Source organism: Salvelinus fontinalis, chromosome 11 (genome assembly GCF_029448725.1).
Source record: "Salvelinus fontinalis isolate EN_2023a chromosome 11, ASM2944872v1, whole genome shotgun sequence".
NCBI lineage: Eukaryota > Metazoa > Chordata > Actinopteri > Salmoniformes > Salmonidae > Salvelinus > Salvelinus fontinalis.
Genome location: NC_074675.1, coordinates 12340438 through 12352416, shown reverse-complemented (window position 1 = coordinate 12352416; position 11979 = coordinate 12340438).

The following is an 11979-nucleotide window of genomic DNA, read 5'->3' as shown; positions in this document are numbered from 1 at the left end:
ACACATTTGTAATAATGTCACTGTAGAGTCCTTTTTTGACAATGGTTCTTCTAATTGAGAAAAGAGGGCAGGCTTCCAGGTGTCTGTCACTGCTCCAATGTCATTTATCACTTCACCTTTCACCCTCTGTACTCCTGTTTCACTGGTCATACAAACAGCTGTCCACCACAGAGTACATCCAGAATAATACTTGTTTTTTCACAATATAGAGAGTTTTGTGTTGTTGAAGTGTCATTACTAGCTTTTGCCTCTTATATACAGTAATATATAATAGTTATTTTATATAATAGTGCTGCCACCAAGTAAATATATATCATTTTTATTTAATTTATTTAACCTTTATTTAACTAGGCAAGTCAGTTTATTCTGTACAGGCTTCCTTCTTTTCACTCTGTCAGTTAGGTTAGACAACACAGCATGCTAGCAACACAACATGGCAGCAGCACAACATGGTACAAACATAATAGGGCACAGACAACAGCACAAAGGGCAAGAAGGTAGAGACAACAATAGATCACGCGAAGCAGCCACAGCTGTCAGTAAGAGTGAGACAGGTGAGATCAGTAATAGGTCCTGGACATGGGTGAATCAGTGTGCATTGCATTCTAATCTCTGTTTTGACATAACACAGATTTACTGTACTGAAAGCAGCAATGTTTATGGATGCATTTGGAATTATATTTTAGGAAATAATTTATTGAAATCACCAGATTGGAAATAGACGGCCGCTTGTTGAATTGTTTCTCATCCTATTAGAGAGAACAGCATCAGGTGTCATAGCGTTCCACGTCCCCACTGTATCTTTATCCTTTAGATAAACACTCCATTTCCCCCAGCGTCTACCTAGTTAATATTAACAATCTGAGGGCACAATGAGTTTATTCTTGGCAATTTCCCCTAAATTGTAGCTGATGTAGCAGGTGGTTTGTTGTCGTTAGGCCAGTCCTGTCTCCTCCAAGTCCTCTTCTAACAGCAGCCCTGCTGAGTGACTGCCAGGAACTATCAGACGCTCAGGAAATGACAAAGCTTTAATGACATGTTGCATCAATAGGCCAATGTGGAGCTATTAGCCAACGCTGACTTATAGATGCATCAAAATGCCAAAAGGGGGGGTTTAGTGAAGGACCTCACCGCAGAGAACACTGCTACTTGGTAGCTTTCATTAACAAGGAGCCTAATGGAACCACCCTTCTTTAGCCTGTTTTTATCCATGTTGTGGATCAAAAGGACGTTGAGCTGTCTGGTACCCTTACTGAGAGATCAAAACATCTCTGTCCAGTGTACATATTATCCTCATCAGAGATGAGAAAGCTTCAATACTGTGTCTGGTCAGACTGACCAAGGGAGGCCGTAGTTTGTCGTGATTTACACATTGACATAACTTACATTTTTTTATGTTTGTTTATGCTATTCACATTACACTGAGGCATATACAATATAAAGACCCATCAAAACTATATTTTACTTTAGACCTCCCGCTGGTGCATTTTAGGCACTTGTGGGAAGTTAAATTACTGCAGCTTTTCTTCCTTTCAAACGACTTATCTGTAATTCATCGTTAATAGTTTACCTAGCTATTTACAGATGATCTAATTTTGCTCTTATGTAGCTTTGTCAACTATGTGTGTGTTTTCAATACCTGTCCACTCCTCTTCCTGTAGGCTTTACACACGCGTCCCACCCCTTGGCTACAACCCTTCTAATTTAGTGTACCCTATGTGGAATTCCTGGTCTCTTGCAATGTTTGGAACTGCCGATCTGCGGTCAAGAACGCCGAGTTCATCTCAGCCTATGCTGCCCTTCAGTCCCTAGACTTTTTGCCCTGGACGGAGACATGGATCACCCAGCTGCTCTCTTTTCATTCGACTACGTGTTCTCTCTTAGTCCGAGAGCAACTGGTCATCGCGGTGATGGCACAGGGCTACTCATTTGTCCTAGGTGGAGATTTCCTCTTCTCTCCCTCACCCACCTGTCCATCTCCTCATTTGAATTGCATGCTGTCACTATCACTTGTCCACTCAAGCGTAATTTTTTATGTCATCTATCGCCCACCCTTGGAGAGTTCCTCAATGAGCTTGACACCTTGGTAAGCTCATTTCCTGACGATGGCTCACCGCTCATCGCACTGGGCCACTTCAATCTCCCAACATCTGCCTTCGATTAATTTCTTTCAACGTCTTGCTTTCTCCTCCTTGCCTCTTTTGACCTCACCCTTTCCCAGACCTCTCCCACTCACAAGGCAGGCAATATGTTTGACCTCATCTTTACTAGAGGCTGTTCACCTACTAATCTCATCGCAACCCCCCTCCAGTTCACTAGTAATGATCACTACTTTTCTGTCTCTCTCTCCTCCAACCCCACCCACTCAGCCCCTGCCCAGATGGTCATGTGTCATCGCAATCTTCGCTCTCTCTCTCCCACTACTCTCTCCTCTTCTATTCTATCATCTCTCCCTTCTGCTAAATCCTTCTCCCTCCTGTCTCCTCATTCTGCTTCCCTCGACCCTACTTTCCTCCCTTTACGCATCCTATGACTCGCTCTGTCCCCTTTCTTCCTGGCTGTCTCGGCCCTCCCCTTCTCCTCAGAGGCCGAGTGACTCATTGTGAGCTTACAGAACAGGGCAGCTGAGTGAAAATTGAAGAAAAATTAACTTCCGGATGACCTACCATCCTTTCACACCCTCCACTCTACCGTCGCTTCCTCTGTACCTGCTGCTAAAGCCACTTTCTATCACTCTAAATTTCTATCACCCTAACCCTAGGAAACTCTTTTTCACCTTCTCCTCCCTCCTTATTCCTCCACTACAAGACCATGGCACTTGCCTACTGAGCAGCATGATGAACTGCCCCTCCTTACTTTCAAGCTATGCTCAAACTCTACACCCCAATCCGAATACTCCATTCTACCACTTCTGGTCTTTTGTCCCTCCCACCCCTAGGGGAGGGCAGCTCCCACTCAGCCCAGTAAAAGCTCTTCTCTGTCGTGGCACCCCAATGGTGGAACCAGCTTCCCCCTGAAATTAGGACAGCAGAGTCCCTGCCCATTTTCCGAAAACATCTGAAACCTGAGTCATAAATAATCCCTCATTTTTCCCCCCGCTACTAGCACTGAATTTACGGATAGCAACTTTATTGAGCTATAAACACACATTTCATATAAAACAAATGTCAGCAGAGAAGAATAATTCAAATCCAACATTTTCTCTATTTCTGTTCATTTGTTTCTTTTTTTCTGGCATAGTTGTGCTCACTGCAAGATCCTTTGGAGCTGTTTGGTTGTAAGCACTGTAATTATCATAAATTATGCCCTCTAAACTTAGAAGAACACATAATGCCTTCCAGTCCAAGGGAGGGAGTAAGTCATTCTTATTATCGTCTTGTCAGAGCGCGGCGAAATGCTTACATTGTGGTGCGTGTCAGACACCACTTTAGGAGCAAGGGGGCTATGGGAGAATAAAAGTAATCTCTGCACTCGGCCTGAGTGACAGCGCTGCAATTAAAGTAACAGGTCATCGTGCTGGCCGGGGCCCACCCCACAGGCCAAGAGTCCTGCAACAAAGTGCCTTTCATTGGTGGTGCCACCGCAATGTGTGACTGACTGACTACTGCCCCAATTATGAGCTCAAGGCTTGAAGTTCTGTGGCGAATCAAAAGAAAGTTACACTCTCATTAGGTGAGTGATACAAAGTCATTGTATTTTTGACCTGTTTGTATGGGAAAGCCTGTACTGTTGACTAGGGCTAATGAGCATCTGGTACTGCACTGTAATTTGTTGGGATTACTTGGCAGATACTGTACATCTGATGTTTTTTCACACCTTAGAAATAAGAAAAGGGTAGTCTCAAAGACGATTTCTGTAAACATTTGTCTGCATATCTCTCACAATGCATTTTTCTTTTAAACGCTGTGGGAACTTGGTGTAAACATCCCTCAAAATAGGACTGAGGAGACACAACACACATTTATTTGTTCTCATTTGTCAAGGGTGGCTGACTCCAGGGGAGAGATGCATCCACCTTTTAGAGAGGCTGGAAAACAGTCCATTCTTGTCTTGAATAGTCTCTAGCTAATGGAACTGACTATGCCAGGCGTTTGGACTCGGGAGCGAATCAAGCTGCTGCATGTTGTAATATGGTATTAGATGGTCTTTTGTATTTCCTGAAGTCGTACCCCTGGGCAGTAAATTGTTTGTAATGGTATAGAGGATATGCTAACAGTGATGTAGTGTTAAACAAATATGTGGGTAAACTCTGATTCACCAGTGGCAGTGAAAAAAGTAACGCTACCTATACTTCCAATACATTTTTCCACAAAAGGTCCCACAAAAAAAGTGGGTAAGCTGCGTTTACCCTTCACTACACCAAGGTAGCAGGAGGTAACGTTGTCGGAGGTGAAGTGCCAAAAAGATCCAAGTTAATCATAGATATACAGCACATAGAAAATGCTACATAATAACATTCAAAACTAGCTCTAATCCATTTGTCTTTTTCGATTTTTCATCCACTCACTCATGTGTGGATTGCACTAAATGTTATCAATCCCCAAACATGGCAAATTATCCATCAGAACAACAATCTCTGCTGAACCGACAATGATGGCTACTCATTTCAAGTGGAGCAAAAAAACATGGCAAAAAGAACGGAAAATTCATGTTTTTAACATGATGTGACATTCCATTCGGGAAGCCAAGTCACTTTGATTTCTGCACTGACTCTCTGCATTGTTAGCGTGAAATCTTTCCAATGCGCAGTTTCTTGCATTGTTCTCTTCTCAAGGCTGATTACACCCTTCTCTCAAATGAAAGAGGCAAAAAGAAATTGAACAAATGACAAACAGATCAATACAGTTGTGAATAGCATGGGCTCCATATCCACCTGAACGATTAGAGATTTTGATACAGGGATTTGTCTGTGCCTCTGTTTGTTTAAAAGTTTAATTCATTGTTACATTTCAGGTTCAGAGTATATATTTTCCAGCTAATAAAAGTAGAGGTAATGTGAAATTGTATTTTAAGCTAACTGTATTTTTTTACACAAACAAAACCGTTTCCTTGTTGATAAGTGAACGTGTGTAGCCCTTTCCTGCAGTCAGTGACCAAAAGCGCTCTCTTTGGCCTTATGGGTGGAATGTTATTAATATTTTCATCATTTCATTATTAATAAAGATTATTTCAACATTTTTAAATAAGGTGTCAAACAGTTTTCTGTGATGTATATAAAGTGTATTATTGGGATGCAAACTCAACATTGAATACATTTCAACTCTATATATGACATGGTACAGATGTCTTCTTTCTTTTAAGCCATAACCATGTGTGTTTTGTGTATACTTTTGTTTCAAGTTAGGTTTGTTTAAGACTACCACACTATGTGTGACCCTCATTTAGCCCACTGCAGTAAAAGGTTCATTGTGTGACCAGATCCTTATTTCCTGCTCTCGTTTGTCTCTTATTTTGCTGCTCTAGATGTGTCCAGGTGTGTTTCTCTGCATCCCTAGCATGTGTCTGATGTACCTCTATACAGACAGGTCTTTATTTATTTCCTGGCTGTCTCAGACACCGCCCTTCCAGATGGCTCTTTTATATTTACCTAGTTATAAAGGGAACGGCAGCTCCGCCGCCCAGATCAACATGCTTTGTCGCATTTTGATGAGGTTTCTTTTTTTAGTCGAGGGGAGCCGAGGGGCGGAAGCATCTGAGACACATTCAGAGCTCCCTGTCCTTTGAGCTGGCAGTGTGCTGTTCTGTCTGAAGACGGAGACGGAGGTGCTGAACATGTGAATGTTATGTCATTCTCATCCTTACTGGAACTTGGTGTCAAAATTGAACCTGTTGCGTACAACAATGAACATGCTGTAGCAATGAAATGAAACAGTTATTGTCATTGAAGCCATCAAATCTGGTGACTGACGGAAAGACAGACTTCCATAGAGACAGACAAAAAGATAGGTAAGGTACAGTATGTGTACAAAAGACAATGATTCACAGCATACCCCTCATCACAGAGCAAACCTAATGAGCCCTTAAATATGAGAGCTGTTTAACAGGGCCTGACCTCCGCCCACCTCACCTCAGCCAATCTTGGTCTCCATCTCCCATCATCACACCTGTAATTGCGCCATGTCTCCTTCACTCGTCCCTCCATCTTTAATATTTGAATATCCAAGGGGGGCAAATGACATGTGTGAGCACTGAGAGGGCCATTACTGAAGCGGCTCCATAAATGAGGGCTGAAATCAACCTCTTACCCATGGTGAGCACAACAGCCCTGTCTGCCACACACAGACAACACCATCAATCACTGAAACGAGGACATCTGCCACCTTTTCAGCAAAAAATTCCAAAGTAAACATCCCCAGACAAAAGTTCTCTGTCCCTGGACACTCTGTTCAACTCTTAAATATTTTTGTACATTGCTTTACACATCGTACTGACACATTGTTAGAGGACATTGGTTAGCCTGCAGGTCATTTAGAGTGTGAAGCTGCTGAGTAAATGGGCTTATTATCAGTGCAGTCCTGGTTGCCAATTTTTATCTGGCACTCAATTCGGTATCCAGTGCACATAGTATGGGTTGTATGAACCGGATATGTTGTGACTAGCGAATATATGTTGAACATTTACTGTCTACCATTCAGAGGTTGTGTGTAGTGCTGGGACCTTTTCACAATACCATACCTCAATGTGGCACTAGATAATGTTATTTTGTACGTCCCAATGACATCTCCTTATTCCTGAAGTGTGCACTCGTTCACTACTTCCCACAAACCTAAAAGTATTGGCGGAAGATATTATTGGGACACACCGACAGAGCTGCAGAGATATCCACTCTGCAGGGTTACATAATGGGGAAATGTATTACAGGGGGATTGAAGCAATTATTCTTAAACAGACACAAAAAAATGCACTTATCTTTCATACTGTAGCACAGGGGTATTAAACTCACCCTACAAGGTCCGGAACCTGCTGGTTTTCTGTTGTACCTAATAATGAATTGCCCCACCAAATCTAAATCAGTCCCTGATTAGAGGGGAACAATGAAAACAAGCAGTGGAACTGACTTCGAGGTCCAGAGTTCAATTTAAGGGATATAGTGAATTTGGGGGGTAGCCCCAACCGGGACTCTAATCCAGGTCCAGCAACTGTCAAGCCAACACCTTAACCATTACACCAAGTGGTCTGAATCTCTATATGAGGGTGCTAGGTGTTTGGTTAAGGTCACTACAGTACATATCCATTCTTTCACCAAGTTGCGTTTTCCGTAAGGGCAGTCTCACTATACTTATGGGACATTTTGTGCTTGTCTGATTAATTTCCTTAAGGAGGCTACTGAGTGATTCATGCATCCACCACACAGTCAATCAAATACACCCACACATTCTTCAGCACAGAAAATGTCTGACAGCAGTAATTCATAAGATCATGATATGTTCTTTGTTTATTTATTTAAAATACATAGGAAACAGATACAGTAAAATTATATTTCAAATGTTTACTGCAAATTGTTACAAAAGTTATCACAAACTGTACATTTCATGACAAATAGTTGCAATTGCTGTTCTTGTTTAATATACTATTGATGTTAGCATTATGCACACAATCCCAGCTAAAAGCACAACATTCCTAAGCATGGAGTGTCCCGAAAAAGTAGAGGGTTGCCTTAGATATGCTTACAATATGACAAATCATTCCACAATTGATACGGAATGTGTATAAAGTCACCCAAAAACACAAGCTTGAGCTGTACAAATTATCACCAAACGATCCATATAAATACACAGTAACATTTTCATTTGAACAAGTTTCCAACAACAAATGTTCTTAGAAGTAAACTTTAGATATATACAATAATTCGCATTGTGAGGTCTATGTACAAATGTAAACGTAAAATATTAGCAATATAAAATACTATATAATATATTCATGAAACTTTGATATTCTCATACTACTTCAATATATTGACTCACATGCTACAAGTACAAATACTTATGGTTTTTATATTTGGGCCAGCCTGGGAACAGAAGCATTATTATTTTAATTAATGCGCAAAATAAAGTTAACAGTACACAGCCTTAGTATTTGCTATGTTCATGTTAGTGATGGGTCGTTCGCGAACTAGCGTCTCTTTATGAACGGCTCTTTTTGGTGAACGTCAGGAACCAAATCGCATTTGTGAAAGAGCTGTTCATTTGACTCCCTGATTTGCATACTGCTACTACTGCTTTATGAGCTTCAAACTATGATTATCTGCAGTAACAAATAGATAGGATAAAGCCTTATTCTGGTCCACGTTCAATTCTGTTTTTGCAACGATTTAATTTTGTCAGGAACTATAATTGTTTACTCACATTTCACAATCTGAGATAACAGCATGCGTCTTTCTAGCCTTTACATTAGATTTTTAAGCACTACTCAACAAAGTGCCATTTAGGAGCCAAATGAACGGATCTTCAAGGTGAACGGAGCCAAGAGTTTCAGCTCACCGAAAAGACTCAGATATGCCCATCACTATTTCATATTATTACTCACATGTGCAACTGAAATTCACTCTAGTAATGTTTTCAGATTGAGTACTAAACTCGATATCATAAGGCTTTATGTCATAATGCTTTACATAAAGTGATTGCAGAAGACACAATTACAATTGGAATCTGGGGCTAGGCCATATGCATTTACACTGGCCTATTTGTAAAGAAAAATGTACTCAAATTAAACAAATCTAGAGATTCGGACTATAAGGTTCAATCTGCATTTTTGTCAAAAAATTATTGGCATAGCTTTGTTCTGTTCAATTCCTATATAGTACTCTAAACACCACAATTCATGTTGTTAAGTTCAAAAGAATTCAAGATCAAGTTGCTGATACCATTCAATCTAATGAGGATTCAGAACTTTAAAACCAATTATCTCAGAATCATCTTTTTGCATATAGAACCTTATAGTGATTGATGGAAGTTTGTTTCCTTTCTCCCTGTAATGCTTTTTTTGTCCCCACAACTAGAACAAATGACTCTTCTAAATATCCATATTCAGACAATTTTAATAATCTCTTTTTTTTTGCTATTTGAAATCATATTTGGCACATGTGACATACACAAAGACAATGTTTTTAAGAAAAAAGGAAAGCCATTAGCTTTAAAAAATGAATGGCCTCGCTTCAAACCCTTCATAAAGGAGTTTGACCTCATTTGCATGGTTTTACTCTTCCAGATTAATTAGTAGAATGCATTTCAGCAATCTTATAAAGATCCCTATCCGTTCCAGTGACAGATTAAATGTTGGGCAAAGTCTCAGAGAAAAATGTTCTTGGACACTGAAATGTTCTTAAGAAGTGACTTGAGTACGAGGTCAGACATGCTTATCTGAATGTATTGAGTTCTTGAGGAAGCAAATTACGTTGAGTAAGATTTAAATGCTTCTAATCTTTTGTGTAGCAGCTGTGGGAAAAGTTGCAATTAAAAATGTGTATCAATAAATAAGAAATAATTTTTTGTTTATACAGTGCCTTCAGAAGGTATTTGACATTCCACAATGTATTGTGTTACAACCTGAATTCAAAATGGATGAAATATTTTGTAAGATTTTTTTATTCACCCATCTACACACAATACTCCACAATGACGAAGTGAAAACATTAGAAATGTTTGCAAATTTACACCCAGTCAATACAAAGATACAGGCTTGAATGAAAACTCCACGTGAAAATCTGTTGGCCAGCAAGTAGGAGGGTTTTCAGCAGTCAAATTACATTTATTCAGCACACGCAAGGGAACCATGCCTGCAAAGCCCGTTACGCACCTTCATAAGGTAAGTCTGAATACCAACTACTGAGATGTGCCTAGGAAAGCTGTGTGTAAGAAAGAAAATTATGCCTAAGTCGGAATCGGACCCAAAGAGACGTACCCAGAAAGACTCACAGCTGTACATTTCTGCCAAAGGTGCTAACATGTATTGATTTAGGGGGTTAAATACTTATCTAATCAAGATATTAGTGTTTTACATTTCTTTTCTTCTTTTTTAATTATTATTATTTATTTTTTTACAAATCTTTACATTTTTCTTCCACTTTGAGATTACAGAGTATTTTATTAAGATCGTTGACAAAAAATGACAATTAAATCCATTTTAATCCCACTTTGTAACACAACAAAATGTGGAAAAAGTTAAGGGGTGTGAATACTTTCTGATCGCACTGTACTTTTCAACAGTTTGTTGTTTCAATGCTTGTCTCACGTTCATCTCCCGCAAGAGAGTTGAAAACACTATGCTACATTGTGTGGCTACTGTTGCTCTAATCTCAGTTAATCCAGATGCTAGATGAAGTTCTTGGGGAGACATTTTAGAAATTGTACTAACGCAACTTGAGAAGTCTACAGTACACTCTCGTAAACGGAAACTCTCACCATCTTCGCCCAATCCTGATGCATCCAAATAACCAGTGATAAAACACCCAAGTACCTAAACTACTCTGCTTGTTTGTCGACACACCCCAAAGCCCCTAACAGCATTTATGTTATGTAGTCTGTCCACGAGAGAATACTCTGCTCTTACCACGTATTGGACTCTTGTTGATCCTATGACAAGTGCAACCTACTTGTGATATGGAGAGATATGCACCATGTTCTTTCAATAAATGGGATCAATTGGCATTCATTAGTGATGTGCCACTGGCAAACTGCTGTATGCTCTGGGATTGGACATTCACCTAGCCCTTTGAGTTGATAGGTTATTTGTGTTCCCTGTGGCTATGCCCAGGGCACAGCTGATTGGCTTGTCTACTGTATGTCTATGTTGACATGTGGTCTTAGAATCAAGCCTAGCCCTTTAGTATCACATCATCCCAAATGAAAATGGCAACTCACTAAATAAATGTGAGAGGAGCAGAATGCCTTGGGCAAATGTATCAACCAAAAAGTGTTGAAGTATGTTACAAAGTTTAGTTCAAAGTTTACTTCTCTTAATGCCCACTGGTAGTATTGTGGTAATAACTTGCTATTCAGCAAGCAAATACAATGCCATTGGAATGAGAGGAGGATGAAATCTCCATTTTGCAAAGCTATTATCTGACACGATGCCTTTCGGGCCCAAGTGCCTCTCACAAAGTACAATGGAAATAAAACTCTTGAGAGGTAAAATATTTTTTCTTCACAGCTCTATACTGAATAGCTTGCACAGGACAGGAAACAGAATTCTGATAATTCAAACGATTTACTCTGAGTACCACCATTGGTTGATTAATGCCACGGTAAGAACCAAGATTAATTTTCCACTCCAGTCAAGCAATATAATACTGTACATGGTATGTGATAAAGGTTACTGAAGCAATGAAACAAATTAGAGAATTCATCGTGGATAACACTATTCAAGACACAAACTTTGGAAATATGTAAATTCACATTAAATGTAAAATGTCGTGATCCCACGAATAAGGCATTCTCATGTGTGGTCCATAACAGCATTTCAAAATCAGGCCATATTGTAGAATGTTTTTAAAGGCCCAATGCAGTCATTTTATATCAATATCAAATCATTTCTGGTTAACAAATAAGTACCTGACTGTAATAGATTTCCATTCAAATGGATAAAAATGGCTTTTCAGCTAAATACTATTTCTGAAGCAATAATTTTGCGAGTACTGTCTAGAAGTGGTCTGAGTGGGGAGGGGCGAAACTGAAAACTAGCTGTTATTGGCAGAGAAGTTTGGAACTCTCTTTGTTATTGATTATATTAATCAAATCTATTCACGGTAATGTATGTAGCTCTGTTCTTGAGCTGTTCTTGTCTAATAATGATCTGTATTATGCCATTCTGTATTATGTTTCATGTGTTGTGTGGACCCCAGGAAGAGTAGATGCTGCTTTTGCAACAGCTAATGGTGATCCTAATAAAATACCAAATACCAAATTGATTGTATTTTCAATCAGCTACTCTTAGGAAATTTGTTCACACTTTTGCAGTGCTAGTTTCATCAGCTGTTGTACA